Raw genomic sequence first — 17,101 nt, 5'->3', positions numbered from 1 at the left:
GCCTGGGGAATCCATGGACAGAAGACCCTGGTGGGCTATAGTCCATAGGGTTGCAGAGTCGGACATGACTGAAGTGACTTAGCATGCACGCAAACTGGAAAAGTTTCTTTCTTACGTAAAATAAATCTAGAGAAAAGCAGTCCAGGCTGTTTAAGGAAGGTTCATAGTATCAGGGCCCAGTTACTTGTGTCTTATAACTTTGTATTCCTTGGCATGTTAACTTACTTTAGGGTCCCAACTCACTGTTTGAGCTCCGGCCATTGCATCAACATTTCTAAGAAAAAAGAAAAGAAGAGCATGCTCCCTCTCTTTAAATTGCGTACAGCCCTTTTACTTATGTCATATTGGCCAGAACTTAGTCACATTGTCAATTCTAGGGTGAGGAGGCGACGAAATGTGGGCTTTGTTTTGGGGGCTATATGCCTTAGGTAAAATCAGGAGCTCTGTTACTCTGGAAGAGGGAAAGAATGTATTTGGGGGACCACTAGCAGGATCTCTCATAGTGAACTTAAATCTTAGGAGGTGAAACTATGCATACATTAAATTTTAAATAATCACATAAAGCTTTTATATTATTGAAACCAAACAAATTGTATGGATGATATGAAGCACAGGGAGACCAACTGAAAGGATATAGTTGAGAACGGCGTCATAGCTGAGGGGTGGGACTGGGTACACAGAGAGTGGTAGGCAGAACTGGAAGCTAGTCCAAGGGCAGCAGATGTTTTATATTAGGTAGAGGTGGTAAAAATACAAAAATAAAATCATGTTGCTGATGAATAAAATCTGTCTACTTTTGATTGTGAAAAAAAGGTCATAGTAATACAGTTTCAAAATAAATATATTTTATTTAACGGGTACTTTTACTTCCTTGAAACAAATCTTTAAAGTCATGTTACTTGGACTTCCCCCTTCAAGCCTCCTGTGGTTCTTCTGTATTTAATCAGTGGTTCTCCAAGGCCTCAATTTTCTTTATAAGGCTCTTCTGTTCTTTTACGGGGCACAGAGCACTCAAGGAATCCTTGTGGCCAATGGAAATTTCTTCCAGAGTTAGGGCACCATAGTTCTCCCCCCTCCCTCCTCTGCCCCACTTCCCACACCAGTTCAACAACTGTTGTCTCCTAAGTTTCCAGTACAAAAAAAGGGGAATGAAAAACTCTTCCACGTATTTACAGAGAGTTTCTTTCTCTTATTATTATTTTTTAAAAGCACACAGATAATACACATTCACCAAACAATGAGAAAACAGGGGTGAGCAAAAAGAAAAAAGTAATCTGTAATTCCACTCTCCAGTGTTCGCCACAGTTCTTCTTCTTTTTTAATTGAAATATAGTTGATTTACAATATTGTTTGTTTTTGGTGTACAACAAAGTGATTCAGTTATATATACACATATATATTCAGTTATATATATATTCAGATTCTTTTCCATTATAGGTTATTATAAGATATTGAATATAGTTCTCTGGGCTATACAGTCGGTGCTTGTTGTTTATCTATTTTATATACAGTAGTTTGTGTCTGCTAATCCCAAATTCCTAATTTGTCCCTCCCTACCCCTTCTCCCTTTGGTAGTCAAGTTTGTTTCCTTTGTCTGTGGATCTATCATGTTTTGTAGATAAATTCATTTGAATTATGTTTTAGATCCCATAAATGATATCTTTTAATATTTGTCTTTCTTTGAATAGTTCATATTTTGTTATTAAGCCCTAAGAGAAATTTTAACTCCTTAAAAATATATTTACATAACCATTTATTTTAAAAAAACACTAGCAAATTAATGTTTTATAATTTGCATTTCAATTTAATAATCTAGTGTGAACTTTGGTCAAGATATAACTGATCATTATTTTACAGCTGCCTAATATTTTATTGGGAAATTGTGGAAGGACCAATTTTCAGTGATTCGAAAAGCCTGTGTGCTGTGCTTTTCATCAGGAAGTTAGAACTGAGTGGGAGCAGAAGGCTTGAAAGAAGGTCATCAGCAAAGGTTAGTCATACCCTTGCCCGAGGCTGAAAGACTGAATCTGATACCTGGACAACTGGTGCCTCCCAGAGGAGGCTGTCTGGAGAGGTGGCTGTCAGTGGGGATTGGTATCGCTCAGAGCCTGGGGCTCCCCCAGGAAGCGGCCTGGAGCCCAGGTGAGAGCCTCTTTGAAGGCAGATGGCTCTCAAGCCAGCTGGTGTTTGCAGAAAACCCTCATCTGCCGGATGAGGACCTGTCGTTTCTCCAGTTGGTGTTGGAGAAAAAGAGCTCTGTGTAACTGCTGTAGTTTTAGAACTTCTTTAGCTGCTACCTCATTCCCGTTACCTCACCCCTCATTCCACAGTTGCTTGCATTCCGCTACCACTATCTGATGGCCACGGAGAGCAATGACTTCATGAGCTAGGTATGTGTGGCGCTTAAGCTTTCCCACTCAGGAGCCTTTTGAAATAAAACTCAGATTAGCTAACTGCTAGGACTGGATAATCGAGTACATTTTTTAATGGTGACATAATGACTTTTCTCAGTTATTTCCTATTGTTTGAAGGGGGTCATTATCTCTCTGTGAAGCCACATCTGATATGGAGGCTGAAGTGAATTGCTGAAATACAGGCCCTTACCTCTGAATGGTAAGAGCCCACCTGCCTCCATGTAATGGGCTTTGCACCATCAGGACACTGAATGGATGCTGGGCGCTTGCAGGCTGCCCTGATGTTGTGCATTAAGGTTATATTTCTTATAATATGAGAGCTACATCTGACATAGATTCTGTTCCACAAGAATAAATTTGTTCTTTCTTGAGAATAAATGACCTCGGGGATCGTTGGCTTTTAAGTGTTATAAATTTTTATGACATTATGAAAGGAATGGAGGCTATAGTAAGCCACTTAGTATTATATTTCCATTTTCTGGATAATGGATTAGATATAATGGCCCAGCAAATGTGAGTAGACTACAGAGAGACTAGAAATAGAATAGGACACAAAATATGCACAACAAAATCGCCTAAGAAAGTCAGGTTAGCTCTCCTCTGATATGACCACTTGTTAAAATACAAAATACAAGGTAAATGCTGAGGAACAATGTTAATGATTGATGGGAAATTAAGTGAAAATAAAACCTGACTAAGTTCTTAGAGGACCCTAAAACTGGAATTTGGAAAAGGTAAAGGTAGCCAGAATAGCAGAGACTCAGGCTAGATATCAAACAGGAAACTGGGGAAGTGGATTGAGATAAAACCAGAAGATTCAGATGAGATGAATGCAGAGATGTGACCCTGAGGAAGAAAAAGGAGGAGAGAAATGCAGGAGGGAAGGAAAGAAAAAAGCAAGAAAGGAAGAGAAATAATTGCAAATATAATTTCTATGTGGAAATATAAATATTTCATAATGCTAAAGTGTTTTTCATCTAGGAGAGCAGGGGTTTGAAATGAATTCACATATTAAATAGGATTCTGCATGTTAAGAAGGATCATTTTTATTCTTTTTGATAGGAGAAATGGAAAGATAGTGAGAAAGATGCTTCATATTGCTAGGGGCTAATCTTTTTGCCTGGAAGCTGCTCTTACTCTTAGTAGTTACAGAGTTAAAATAAGTAGGCTTTTTTTGTTGTTTGTTTTGTTTTGTTTTTAGGGAAACTGAAGTCGAAGACAAAAGGAACCTTGTGATTTGGTAGTCAAGGCCATTGGCATAGGGCTACGTGTCCATGGGAGCTGGCATTCAGAGAAACAAAATACCTTGAGAAACAGATGGGGAAACAGCCAGAGAACCATAAAGCACTTTGCTGGACATCATATTGCTGAAAGTTGGCATAGCAAATTCTCTCATCATTTAAGCATTATGAAGGAGTTCAGTGACTCAGGGACAAGTCATAGACTGACTGGCAGGAATTGACTGAAAGGATGTTCCAACGCTATATATTTGGATGTTGTCACTTTATGTCTGTCTCAGCCTCTGTTTCCACATCTGTAAAATGATGGCATTGAAATAGATGATTGTGGCCCTAGTGAGGGCTGGAAAGAGGGCTAGGGCTTTCACAGTTGGGAAAGTTGAGTGTTTTATCTAAGATAATAGTGAATCAGTCTTCTAGGCAAAGCTAACTAGGAGTACCAAATCTATAGGAGTCATGAGGCTTAAGTGGTGGTGGGTCAAAGATAGAAGAGTGAGTTTCTAGGACACAGTCTCCAGACAGGGTCAAATGGCCAACTTTGGCATTTTGTTGTTAAGACCTTCTTTCTTGCTGTGCTCTGTACCTGAGCCATGTCAGTCCTAAAGCAGCTATATATGGGAGCAGCTGTTAAATCCAGATACTGTATTTGTGAGAAAAGTTTGTAAGTATCAGAAAATAAGGGAGCCAACCTAAACAATAAAAGAGAAGTGATTATTAGCAGGGGTGCTTGGCACCTTGGTAATAGACTCAAAGACTGGAAGGCTGTTGGGACTTTCCATCTCTGGTCTTTGTTCCTCTTGTGTCTCTGCTTGGTCTGTTAGGCATAACCGCATTCTCATCAGCACTGTTAGTGCATAGCTGGGATATGGTGTCCAGTCCTGGACTTTACATCCCGAGGGTGCACATGAAGACTGTTCAAATAGGAATGATTAAAGAGCTAAAAAAAATTTAGCCCTGAGAGGAGATGCTAGAGAACCAGGGATAATTCATCAAGAAAAAGTCTGCTATTGGGCATAATGCAGTTATAAGGATATGATGGATTATTAGTGGAAGATGGTTGTGACTGATATTATTTGCCTTTACTAAGGATAAACTAAGAGGGGATAGACTCCAGTCACAACAAAGGGGATTCAGGCTGGATGAAAAATGGGGGGGTAAAAGCAATGGAGACTAGAGGCATTTTGATGACTTTCAAGGGAAGGCTGAGACCTCACCTCTAGCAGTTCTGACAAATAGGTGATTCTTATCTCTGTGGAATATTTGCTCTGTCTTCAGGCAATGAGATGACCTGGAAGGGCCTCCAGCCCTTCTTCATTTGCGGGGACAGATATTTGGTTGGGTCAGAGACGTTCTGATTTTTTTTTTTTTTTTCCTGCCGTATCAGTGTCTGAGGGACTTCTTATGCACATTGGTATTGGCTCAGGCTTACAAGTTAAAACTGGACACGGAACAACAAACTGGTTCCAAATAGGAAAAGGAGTACATCAAGGCTGTATATTGTCACCCTGCTTATTTAACTTATATGCAGAGTACATCATGAGAAACGCTGGGCTGGAGGAAGTACAAGCTGGAAACAAGATTGCCAAGAGAAATATCAATAACCTCAGATATGCAGAAGACACGACCCTTATGGCAGAAAGTGAAGAGGAACTAAAAAGCCTCTTGATGAAAGTGAAAGAGGAGAGTGAAAAAGTTGGCTTAAAGCTCACATTCAGAAAACTAAGATCATGGCATCTGGTCCCATCACTTCATGGCAAATAGTTGGGGAAACAGTGGAAATAGTGGCTGACTTTATTTTTCTGGGCTCCAAAATCACTGTAGATGGTGATGGCAGCCATGAAATTAAAAGACACCTACTCCTTGGAAGGGAAGTTATGACCAACCTAGACAGCATATTCAAAAGCAGAGACATTACTTTGCCAACAAAGGTCTGTCTAGTCAAGGCTATGGTTTTTCCAGTGGTCATGTATGGATGTGAGAGTTGGACTATAAAGGAAGCTGAGTGCTGAAGAATTGATGCTTTTGAACTGTGGTGTTGGAGAAGACTCTTGAGAGTCCCTTGGACTGCAAGGAGATCCAACCAGTCCATTGTAAAGGAGATCGGTCCTGGGTGTTCATTGGAAGGACTGATGTTGAAGCTGAAACTCCAATACTTTGGCCACCTGATACAGAAAGCTGACTCATTTGAAAAGACCCTGATGCTGGGAAAGATTGAGGGCTGGAGGAGAAGGAGATGACAGAGGATGAGATGGTTGGATGGCATCATCAACTCGATGGACATGGGTTTGGGTGGACTCCGGGAGTTGGTGATGGACAGGGAGGCCTGGTGTGCTGCGGTTCATGGGGTTGCAAAGAGTGGGACATGACTAAGCGACTGAACTGTACCATTACATCGTCTTCTGTGTTCATTAGTCTCAAGTTGACAAAGTGTATTTACATTAGATTTGCAAATTTGAGATATATTTTTTGTTGGTTATTTAGAAAAATGAATTTATGTTAGGTTTGCAGCTTTGTCTAGCTGACACAGTGCATTTATGTTAGATTTGCAGTTTGGGGACATATTTATTGCTGTTTTTAGAAAATATTTAAATAATATGATGTCTAAGCTGCTTCTTGCCTTCGAAGCATCCAGTGGCTATTTCACAGATGTGAGTCTGAACTGATTATTTAGTTTTCAATCACATGATTTGGTTTTTCAAATAAAAATAATTAATATATGCCCTTCAACTGTAAAAGAAAAATAATTACAATTTTTTCCACTTAACTGCTTTAAACTCAACCGTTACCTCATTCAGGTACACGTGACTCAAGTAATTGAAAGCTTCTCAGCTCACAGTGTGAGAGCAGAGGCGGGGAGTCACATTTTGTAATGAGGTCCTTAAAACCAACTCTATGAGTTGGCTGTTTTACATGTTAAATGAAAATCTTCCGATGAAGCAAAAAGTCAGTTGAAACTTTCATTTAGTTTTTATCAGGAAAATGCACATTTCCCAGCTAAATGCACAGAAAAATTATAAGGACCGGGGAAGTGTTTTGGGTTGTTTCATGGCTAGAAAATCAATGGAATAAAACTCGCCCTCTTATTTTGATTCCTTTCCCTGGTGCATTCAGCCCTCAATTGCAAGTCCCTCTCTAGGTTGGTGGTATCTTTGACCAGCTGGAAGTGGTTTTAGTGCTGAACAGGACTCTTCTAATAATACGAAGCTGTCACAAAAAATAAGGCCTTGGAATAACAATAAACTACGTCTGCATCTGATAATTACACACAGAATTTGTATGCACCACGCATTCTGACACTAATTGAGTGTCTTGCTTCCAGATGGATGTCAGTTTCAGTCATGCTATGATGCCTTCTCCCATAGACTACCAACTTCACCACTATTATAGTCCCTAATGATAGGAATTTCATATTGATCTCCAGTTATTACAGCCCCAAATGTTATATTTGGAATAATTTTGCATTGTTTCTCTGTAAGGTTTGGGTGAAATTACAAAGAACTGGGCTCAGGGGTCTGCTACCCAGCCTCCGTCACTCAGGTGCAGGGTACAAAGAACTGGGTTCAGGGGTCTGCTAGCCTTCCCTAGCCCCCATCATTCAGGTGCAGGGTGTCTTTGACGAGAACGCAGCCTGAGCCACAGCTGCTAACAAGGTCAGATGACAGTGGGCTGGGGAGGCTTACAGGCAACCCAGGCTACTGTAAACAGCTTGTGGTGGATGCAGTGGGAATCCAGGGTGTGGAGAGCTGGCTTCTCTTTGAGTGGGGCAGGCAGTAGAAGGTCAGAGGAAAAGCCAAGGGCACAGTGAGGCCAGCAGAGTGGAATTCAGACACTTTTTGATAAACGGACTGATATGGGTTGGGGCCCCAACTGTTGCAGGAGCAATGTTCACCCAAATCCTTCACCCCAGGTTTCCTTGAAGTCCTTTATAAATGTTGCTGTTCTCATTAAGCAGGGCATTTCATCCTGATTTCAGATTATATCCCCAAGCACTAGTCTTGGAACCATTAGGTTTCTGAAAGATGAGATGTTATTTCAACAATAGCTCAAGGCAAAGACTGAGCTCCTGTCCTTCAGTGTTGATCCAGCCATGGAGCCCTTGGGTGCAAGGCCAGCCTAGATATTCTTCCTTCCCCTAATGGTGCTTAGGCTCTGCTTGCAGCTAGGTGGGCATCCCAAATCTAAGAGTAAGCAACTCAACTGGGTTGAGTGCACCTTCAGTGAGGGAAACACATACAGGTTCACTTAGACACAGCAAGCTCACCACATTACACTGAGGATGGCATTTATTCCCCTAACTGGTTAAAAGGAGAACTGCCTAAGATGATTGATCTACTCTGTAGACATTTTTGCAACAGATAGAAATAACTAGCACTTTCCACTGAGAGTAGGCAGTGTCCGAGTCCTATTACTGTACTGTGTTGGGCTATTCCTGTCCCTTGTCAGCTCTGGGGGCTTGGAGCACCCCCAGGCACAGAGTGGGATGGGAATGAGGGTGGGTGAGTATAAGATGACTGACAAAATTCTGAAGTACATATACTTAACTTTCATCTCTTCCTGACGTCTGTTTTTAGATTGGCTGAAGATAGATGGCTGAGCTTTGAGAGCGAGGACAATGGCAAAGAGAGCAGTCTTATTCTTAAGTTTTTCTTTTCCTGTTGTTTGTTTGTTTGTTTTCATTACTTTGGCTGCCGTGCGTGGCATGGAGGATCTTAGTTCCCTGAGCAGGGATTGAACCTGTCCCTGCTGCGTCAGGAGCTTAGAGCCTTAACCACTGGAACACTAGGAATGCCCCAGCAGTCTTGTTAAAAGGTGTTGGGGGGATGGTATTAGATGGCTTCAAGAAAGTTAAGGATTTGCTCCTAAATGTGGACTTGGAGCAGTGGACGTGGAGCCATGTGTGGATGAGTGAGGGGTAAGTCAGCCCAGGACAAAGCACAGTCAATTACCGAGGCGGGTGAGGATTCACCCCTGCTGCCTGACTGATTCCTAGCGCCATGTGGTCTCTCCTTCTAAGTAGCTGACTGCATGTGCTCCCGTTTTGGAGCTGGCGAGAAGGTGTTTGCCGGAAGAAGATCCTGGGGAAGTCTCTACCCCAGGTTCTGGAATAAGCAGAAGACAGCCCTGCTCCCCAGCATAGTGACAGCTGAAAGTCACGAGGGAGCCTTCTGTTTGGGTGTCATGACCTTTCCTGTCACATCTCTGCATTGTGGCAGGCTGCTGGGGAGGAGATTGGTGTGACAGGCTCACCTTTCAGCATGCCTCAATCACACCACTTAGATTGCAGGCAGGAAGAGGCAGGAGAGAGAGGCGAGCTGGTCATGTTTCCTAAACACCCTCTTCTCTCCATCAGGACCAGGTCACAGAGGTCACCTGTCATGTGCGAACATCCTGACGATAAGGGGAGGCCTCTCCCTAATCCCTCGAGTGTGGCGTTTGCATGGGTTATTAAAGAAGGGGTGTTTATCTCACCTGGGCCATTGTCCACACACACACATCCCAAGCCCCCCTAACAAGCCCCTCAGCTAAGATGCCCGCCTCAGTGAGAATCCAGCCTTCACAGTGGGGAACTCTTGATTTTTAATTATGCCGGAAACCACTTTCTCTTCTCCTTCCTTTTAAAAATGATAAATGACTTAAGGAGAAGCAGACACAATTGTGTGTTTTCAGTATCGTGTAGGAGATTTGGAGGAAGAATTATGATGGGTTGAATTTGAATTTGCTTAGCTTTGACTAAGATAAATTGTCACTAAAATCATAAGTTTGCATATTTTCACAATCAAGCCCATTTCACTTTTGAAACTAGCTATTCTTTATAGGGTTTTTGTCAGCAACAGGGAAGAAATGGGACGATAATGATCAGATTAGAAAAATACCATTAAAAGCACTGAGACAGTTGATTTGCTGGGTTGAAATATTTGGTTAGGATGCTGTTCTCCTTGCTTTCCCTATAGCAGGAAGTGTGAGGAAACTGTTTCTGTGGCCACTGCTGTTGAAACTGAAATTATTCCTTGTCATAGCAAGCGCTATGATGTTCTACAAATTATGGAAATTGACCTTTGTTCACATCATTATACAAAATACATTTCTAAGTCATCTTCATAATGCCCAGATAAAGACAATGGACTTACTCTGGACAAAATTTTCCTAAAGATGATATATTTGTAATTAATTGTACGCATAGACCACCTCTGAAATAATATAGTAGAAACTGGTAACTTTGCCTCCCTCTGTGAAGAACAATTGGATGATTGGAAGGGTGGGCTATTATTTAATCATTTTAAAACTAGCCATTAGAATATTACCTATTAAAATGAAAACTTAAAAATTCTTTTAAATATTTTTCTTTACTGAAAAGTGGATACCATGCTGTGACTATGTGTGGTTGACCCATTGTATATATTCAGTCCCTCTGGCTTGATTTGAAGACAGGCACAGAGATGTAGGCTCAGGCATGAAAGGAGTAACAGAAGCAAAATCTATCAGAATGATTGTCCCAGCACATCTCCCCGGAACATCTATGATTGTACTTGGCTGCATGCCGATGTTAATTTAAACGTGAATTTAAGATCAACCACCACTTATTATTTATCTTATAAATGTGTTCCTAGTAGGACAACATTTACAAGTGTTGATAAAGGAAGTCACCCATAATCTAACTGCTCAGAAATCATTGTTGTTAACCTTTTAAAATATATCTGTATAGGCCCTTCTCTATGTTTATCTCTTTACATATGTGACTGTGTCTCTGTGTATGGCCACGTGTGACCATATCAACTAAATTCCCTCTAAGGACCAGGCAGATAACATAAATGTGTAAACTTAGAGAATGATGAGGATTATGCTAAACTGGAGAATTTACACCTAGCCTAAAAGTACTCAAAGTTGTAAAAATAGGCTGCCAAATGTAACAATCTGTAGGTGGGGTTTAGCTTGTAGGGCACTGGTTTGTTTCACAAGAGGTCACCAAGATGATTGTTTTCTTCTATATCCTTTCAGAGATATTCTCTGTGTGTGTGTGTGCATTTTATATGTGCACAGACACATGAACCCATTCCTTCCCGCTTTTTTTTGTTAAGCAAGTGGTAGCATGTCAGTTGCAGTTTTAACTCTAGACTCAGCTGAACCTTTTGGCTGCACTATCATCCTGTCTGTATTATCACTTGTTACCTCTCTTCTGATCTCCTCCTTCATTCTTTTTGATCTTCTTCTGGGGGTGTAGGGGTTCAACCCTACTATAGTATATTTGCATTTCTTTTATGGTAAAAAATATCTTCACTTTATACCTTATATAATTTCATACCCTCTTCTCTTCACTTTAAATCTTAAATTGTACCAAGTTCCGTTTTATTTTCTTCCCCCTGCCTTGTTAGTATCACCATCACTCATCAGTTATGATTATCTTCAGATTCTATTAGCATGTTGTTATGCCTGCTGCAAAAATCCTATGAGATGTTAAATAGCACTAAGCCTGAGGTTGACCCTTGGGTCACCCTATTAGACTCAACCACCTTCCCTAAATTGAATACTGTGTCATCCATCATTGTATATTCTAAATGCTCTTGCCAACAGCTTTTAGCTATCAGGAGCTCCTTTCAGTATCTACCACCTGCTACCAACCCCCATCTAACCGTGTAACAAATTTAATGAAGAATCTTGTTCCACTAATAAGATTATTAGGCATGCTTCTGTTGACAGTGCACACATTGGCAGCTTTTCTTAAGAGCTTTTTAAAAAATTGCTTGGCTGCAGATAATTTGTATAAAAGAGCCATTTCTTCCAAAGCGCTTAGAGTGAACAAAGTGAGTAGAAGTGAGTTCTTATCTTGATTTGATTGGTGTATCATCTTGATTTAACTTCTGAGCCTTGATTTCCTTGTTGATAAAACAGGGTTAATAATATCCACTCCAGTTATGTCACGGGGTTATTGGAATAAACTTACAAAACAAATGCAAAAGCGACCTTGTTAATTGCTATATGCGTTGATCCTTTTCCACTCTAGGGCTGCTCCACAGTAAGCTGAGAAAATCAGTAGCATTGGATTTACACTTAAGCTATTTTAAAATGGCAATTTCCCCTTGAAATGTCTTACTTTCCTTTAGCCTCTTTCCTAATACTCTTTATACAGCAGGTGACTTTGACCTGAGACTCTAGGCAAAAGCTTTCTCCATGTCAGTGTCAAACTCCAAAATCCTAACTTTCAGTCTTTCTTTCATGACTTCATTGAAGACGACAGACTCAAGTCGTTCCTGCTGGTGCACCTTATCGTCTATTACCTGCCTTCTCTCACCTCGCTGACTTTGCTCTATCTTTCTTTTTAAAAAATATTTATTTATTTGTTTGACTCTGCTGGGTCTCAGTTGCAGCATGAGGGATCTTTAGTTGTGGCATTCAAATTCTCAGTTGCGGCAAGAGGGATCTAGTTCCCCAACTAGGGATCAAAACTCGGCCCACTGCATTGGGAGTGCAGAGTCTTAGCCACTGGATTGTCAGAAAAGTCCCTGATCTGTCTCTCTAAGGTATAATTTCCCTCCTCCTCTATTGGCTCCTTCTCTCCCTCAAGTGTACTCGTGTTTCTTTTTCTAAAATCCTTTCCTTAATGCAGCTCTTCCCTCAAGACTAGCACTCATTTTCTCTTTCTTATCTCACCACTATATATCTGTTCCTCACAGTCCCTTCCCACTCACTCTGGCCTTAGCTTCTTGCAGTCCATCCCTCCATAATGTCCTGTGGCATCTTGATGCCTTGAAAGCCACATTCTAATATTCAAACTTGCTAGTTTTAACTTAGTTCTCATCTTACTTGAATATTTTTAAACTTCATTTAACATTATTGGCAATAAAGCTTATTTGTTGTTCAGTTGCTCTGTCGTGTCCAACTCTTTGTGACCCCATGGACTGTAGCATAGGACTGCCAGGCTTCCCTGTCCTTCACTATCTGCCAGAGTTTGCTCAAACTCAAGTCCATCGAGTCAGTGATGCCATCCAACCATCTCATCCTCTGTCACCCGTTCCCCTCCTGCCTTCAATCTTTCCCAGCACCAGGGTCTTATCCAATAAGTTGGCTCTTTGCATCAGGTGGCCAAAGTATTGGAACTTCAGTTTCACCATCAGTCCTTCCAATGAATATTCAGGGTTGATTGCCTTTAGGATTGACTGGTTTGATCTCCTTGCTGTCCAAGGGACTCTCAAGAGTCTTCTCTAGCACCAGTTTGAAAGCATCAACTCTTTGGCACTCTGCCTTCTTTATGGTCCAACTCTCACATCTCTACATGAATACTGGAAAAATCATAGCTTTGACTGTATGAACCTTTGTTGGCAAAGTGATGTCTCTGCTTTTTAATATGCTGTCTAGGTTTGTTATAGCTTTTATTCCAAGGAGTAAGCGTCTTTTAATTTCTTGGCTCTAGTCACCATCTCCAGTGATTTTGGAGCCCAAGAAAATAAAGTCTGTCACTGTTTTCATTTTTCCCCCCATCTATTTGTCATAAAGTGATGGGACTGGATGCCATGATCTTTGTTTTTTGAATGTTGAATTTTAAGCCAGCTTTTTCACTTTCCTCTTTCACCTTCATCAAGAGGTTCTTCAGTTCCTGTTTGCTTTCTGCCATTAGGACTGTATCATCTGCACATCTGAAGTTATTGATATTCCTCCAAGCAATCTTGATTTCAGTTTGTCCTTCATCCAGCCTGGCACTTTACGTGATGTATTCTGCGTATTATTACATTCTCAATTAAGGCTGGTTTCTCTTTTTTCTGCTTCTAGGTTCTGTTCCCAAACCTTGATGGTCTTATCAAATTACATGTCTTCTATGGATAATCCCCTAATACTAGGTTATATCCTAATTGCAGCCCGCATTTCCAGCAATCGACAAGACAGCTCCATATGCAGGTCATGATGAAGCCATTCAAACTCAACATTTCAAAGTCAAACTCCTCATCTCCTCAATGCTAATCTGTACACTTGTTCTCCCTATTTCCATTCAGATGGTTTTTACTATAAACTGACAATTACTACTAAAGCTGCAAAATGAGGAATTAGGTGGAGAGAAAATCAGGAAGAATATTAGAGTAGTAGTAGGCCAAGTGAAATTAGCATGAACCACAAGAGAAAACTAGGCAGGGGGCAAGAAACTGACATCATGCATTTTGCTTAAAATGGAGTCAGAAGATCCACTAAGGACTTCTTAGTATGCCAGTGTTTGTATTTTGAGTCTTCAGTCAAGGCTCCTGATTGGTAGATACAAAGCTTAGGCCTGCATCCCCAGTAATTTGTTGTTTTAAAACTGCTGTGTGATAAATATATCTCTTTTAGACTATCTAATTCCTTATACTCACATTTAAAATTTATACATTCTTCATTATCCCCTCTTACTATGAAATATTTTAAACATACAGAGAAGTATAGATAACAGATACTTCATTACCATTAATCACCTTGCCACTTTGTCATATTTTTGCAGCCATTTATAAAGCATTTTATCTTGAAATAATTTTAGACTTAAAGATTGCAAAAATAATATATACTTCATCTTACATTCTCAATTGTTAACCCTGTGGTTTACAAAACTATAGCACAATGATTGAAACCAGAAAATTAACACTGATACAATACTCTTAACTAACATACAGACCTTATTTATATGTTACCAGTTTTACCCGCTAATGTCCTATATTGCCTCTAGGATAGCTCCTCATCTTCTTTTTTTTAATGATTTGATTTGACCCTTTAAAAAATACTGGCCAGTTATTTTGTGGAATGTCTCTTAATTTAGATTTGTCAGGGGAAACAGTGGAAACAGTGGCTGACTTTATTTTTTGGGGCTCCAAAATCACTGCAGATGGTGACTCCAGCCATGAAATTCAAAGACACTTACTCCTTGGAAGGAAAGTTATGACCTAGACAGCATATTAAAAAGCAGAGACATTACTTTGTCAACAAAGCTCCATCTAGTCAAGGCTATGGTTTTTCCAGTAGTTATGTATGGATGTGAGAGTTGGACTATAAAGAAAGCTGAGCACCGAAGAATTGATGCTTTTGAACTGTGGTGTTGGAGAAAACTCTTGAGAGTCCCTTGGAGTGCAAAGAGATCCAACCAGTCCATCCTAAAGGAGATCAGTCCTGGGTGTTCATTGGAAGGACTGATGTTGAAGTTGAAACTCCAATACTTTGGCCACCTGATGCGAAGAGCTGACTCATTTGAAAGACCCTGATGCTGAGAAAGATTGAGGGCAGGAGGAGAAGGGGATGACAGAGGATGAGATGGTTGGATGGCATCACTGACTCAATAGACATGGGTTTGGGTAGACTCTGGCAGTTGCTGATGGACAGGGAGGCCTGGCGTGCTGTGGTTCATGAGGTCGCAGAGTCGGACACAACTGAGCGACTGAACTGAACTAAACTGAACTGATGTTGAAATTCATGGTATGCATTTTTAGCAAGAACAGCACAGAAGTGACTTCGTGCCCTTTTTGGTCCATCACATCAGGATGTTCTCAATGTTGATGTGTTCCACTACTGGTGATGTTCATTTTGATCACTTGGCTGAAGAGGTGCTTTCCAGGTTTCTCCACTGAGAAATCACTCTTTTTCCCTTTGCAATTGGTAAGTATGTTTAAGTATCTTTTGTAGAAATATACTGACTATGCAAATAGCCTATTTTTCACTATATCTTAAGCATCCATTAAGGACTCTTGTGGCCACAATGATTATGTTGGTTTTTGCCCAATGGTGTTTTCATTCTCTTGATGTCAGACCATATCAACCCTGTATATGTTCTCATTCATGACTTTTATCTTGACTACATGTATATGGATCCATAAATAATCCATAATAATAATAAAATAATCCATAATCCATAAATAATGTAGTTTGGGCATATTTTATAGCACTAAGTGAAGTGAGTGAAGTCGCTCAGTCGTGTCCGACTCTTTGCGACCCCATGGACTGTAGCCTATCAGGCTCCTGCATCCATGGGATTTTCAGGCAAGAGTGCTGGAGTGGATTGCCATTTCCTTCTCCAGGGGATCTAATGTTTGTATATATATATATATATATAAGTATACTTTTACCAATTCACATAGGTACATATGGCTCGACATCTCATTACTTTAACTGCTGTATAATATCCCATTGTAGGATTATATTAAATTTATTTATTTTTCATTGCTTAATAGATGTTTGACTGTACCCAATTTTTGTTGTTATGAGCATGTTCTTTTTTTAAATTGGAGAATTGCTTTACAATGTTGTGTTGATTTCTGTCATATAGCAATGTGAATCAGCCATAAATATACTCTTGAACCTCTCTCCCATCTCCTCCCCCCCATCCCACCTCTAGGTTGTCACAGAGTAAATATATTCTTGTAAGCTATCTGCATGAACTGTTATGTTCCACTGGATTACATACTTGAGGTATAATTACTAGGCCTTAATATATGCATGTTCTTAACCTCATTAGCTTTCGTCTCTAAGACGTTTGTTTTTATTTATGCTACTACCAGTCTTGTGTATCCCTATGTCTATACATCTTCACCAAATCTTGGTTTTATTAGACATTTAAGTTTTTGCTTATAGGAGTGAAGTGGTTTTTGTTGTTTTTATCTGCGTTTCCCTGTGTATTAGTGAGGCTGAACATCTTTTAATGTTTATTAGCCATTTTCTCCTGTAAATTGCTTGTAATTTTCTGCCCATTATTCTATTGGATTGTTGTTCTCTTATTAATTTGAAGATTTTTACAAGTTTCACCTACTGGCACTTTGCTAGTTATCTGTGATGCAAGTATCTTCTCTCAGTTGATGACTGGTTTTCTTGTCTTCTTTATTTATTTATTTATTTTTTTATGGATTGTTTTCTAACCTTGCTCAAAGTATCTTTTCATCCTTCTCATTTTAATTCAGTCTTCCAAGTGGGTTTCCTAATTGGGCATATTAATGAAGTAGCCTTTGACATACCACTCATAAATCAATTTCTTTTAACTAAATTTTTTTTCACCTAGAGTTTGAAAAAACTGGATGAGTTTAAAATGAATTTTTGGACTCAAGGATCAGAAATGCACTCAGAGATGTTTGAAACAAAAACAAAAAAAGAAAGAAAGAAATCAAAAAGCAACTTTGATCCTGTCACAAGTGAAGTATAGCCTTCATCTATTTCTTTGTAATAGAATCTGAAGCTGGGAAGCAGGGCTCTTTGAAATATGTAATATCCAATTTAAAATTCACTGAATTTTAGAAATAAAGAACTAGAAGGAATCACAGGGACCATCTGGTTCAACCCTCTCATTTTACAGGAAATAGAGGCTCAGAGAGATGAAATGAAATATTTAGGGTTGAGATCTAGTTTCTTTGCCCCCAAAGATTCTGATTTTTGAAAGGATGGATTTAGCCCTTCATTCTCTCAAGGGAATGAGACTCTCACAATTTGACTTGGGCACACATAATATCCTGTAAGTTT

General features: G+C 39.9%; 1 long non-coding RNA gene across 5 annotated transcripts in view; it reads left to right on the top strand.

The window, feature by feature from the left end:
• Positions 1-17,101, top strand: part of LOC147364264 (uncharacterized) — a 39,158-nt gene that overhangs the window by 12,071 nt on the left and 9,986 nt on the right. For 2 of the 5 annotated variants that reach the window (XR_015134263.1, XR_015134262.1), the window contains exon 1: positions 2,149-2,390. This is a non-coding gene — a long non-coding RNA (uncharacterized LOC147364264). Of the gene's footprint in view, positions 1-1,857; positions 1,991-2,148; positions 2,391-15,087; positions 15,254-17,101 lie in introns of those variants that run through there. The other 3 variants (XR_015134259.1, XR_015134261.1, XR_015134260.1) reach the window with 3 other exon arrangements.

This window comes from Bos grunniens, chromosome 10, assembly GCF_055505025.1.
Source record: "Bos grunniens cultivar Pamir isolate PY7600 chromosome 10, Bosgru_T2T1.0, whole genome shotgun sequence".
NCBI lineage: Eukaryota > Metazoa > Chordata > Mammalia > Artiodactyla > Bovidae > Bos > Bos grunniens.
Note: the sequence above shows the minus strand (reverse complement) of the source record. Positions and strands in the feature narration are given on the sequence as shown.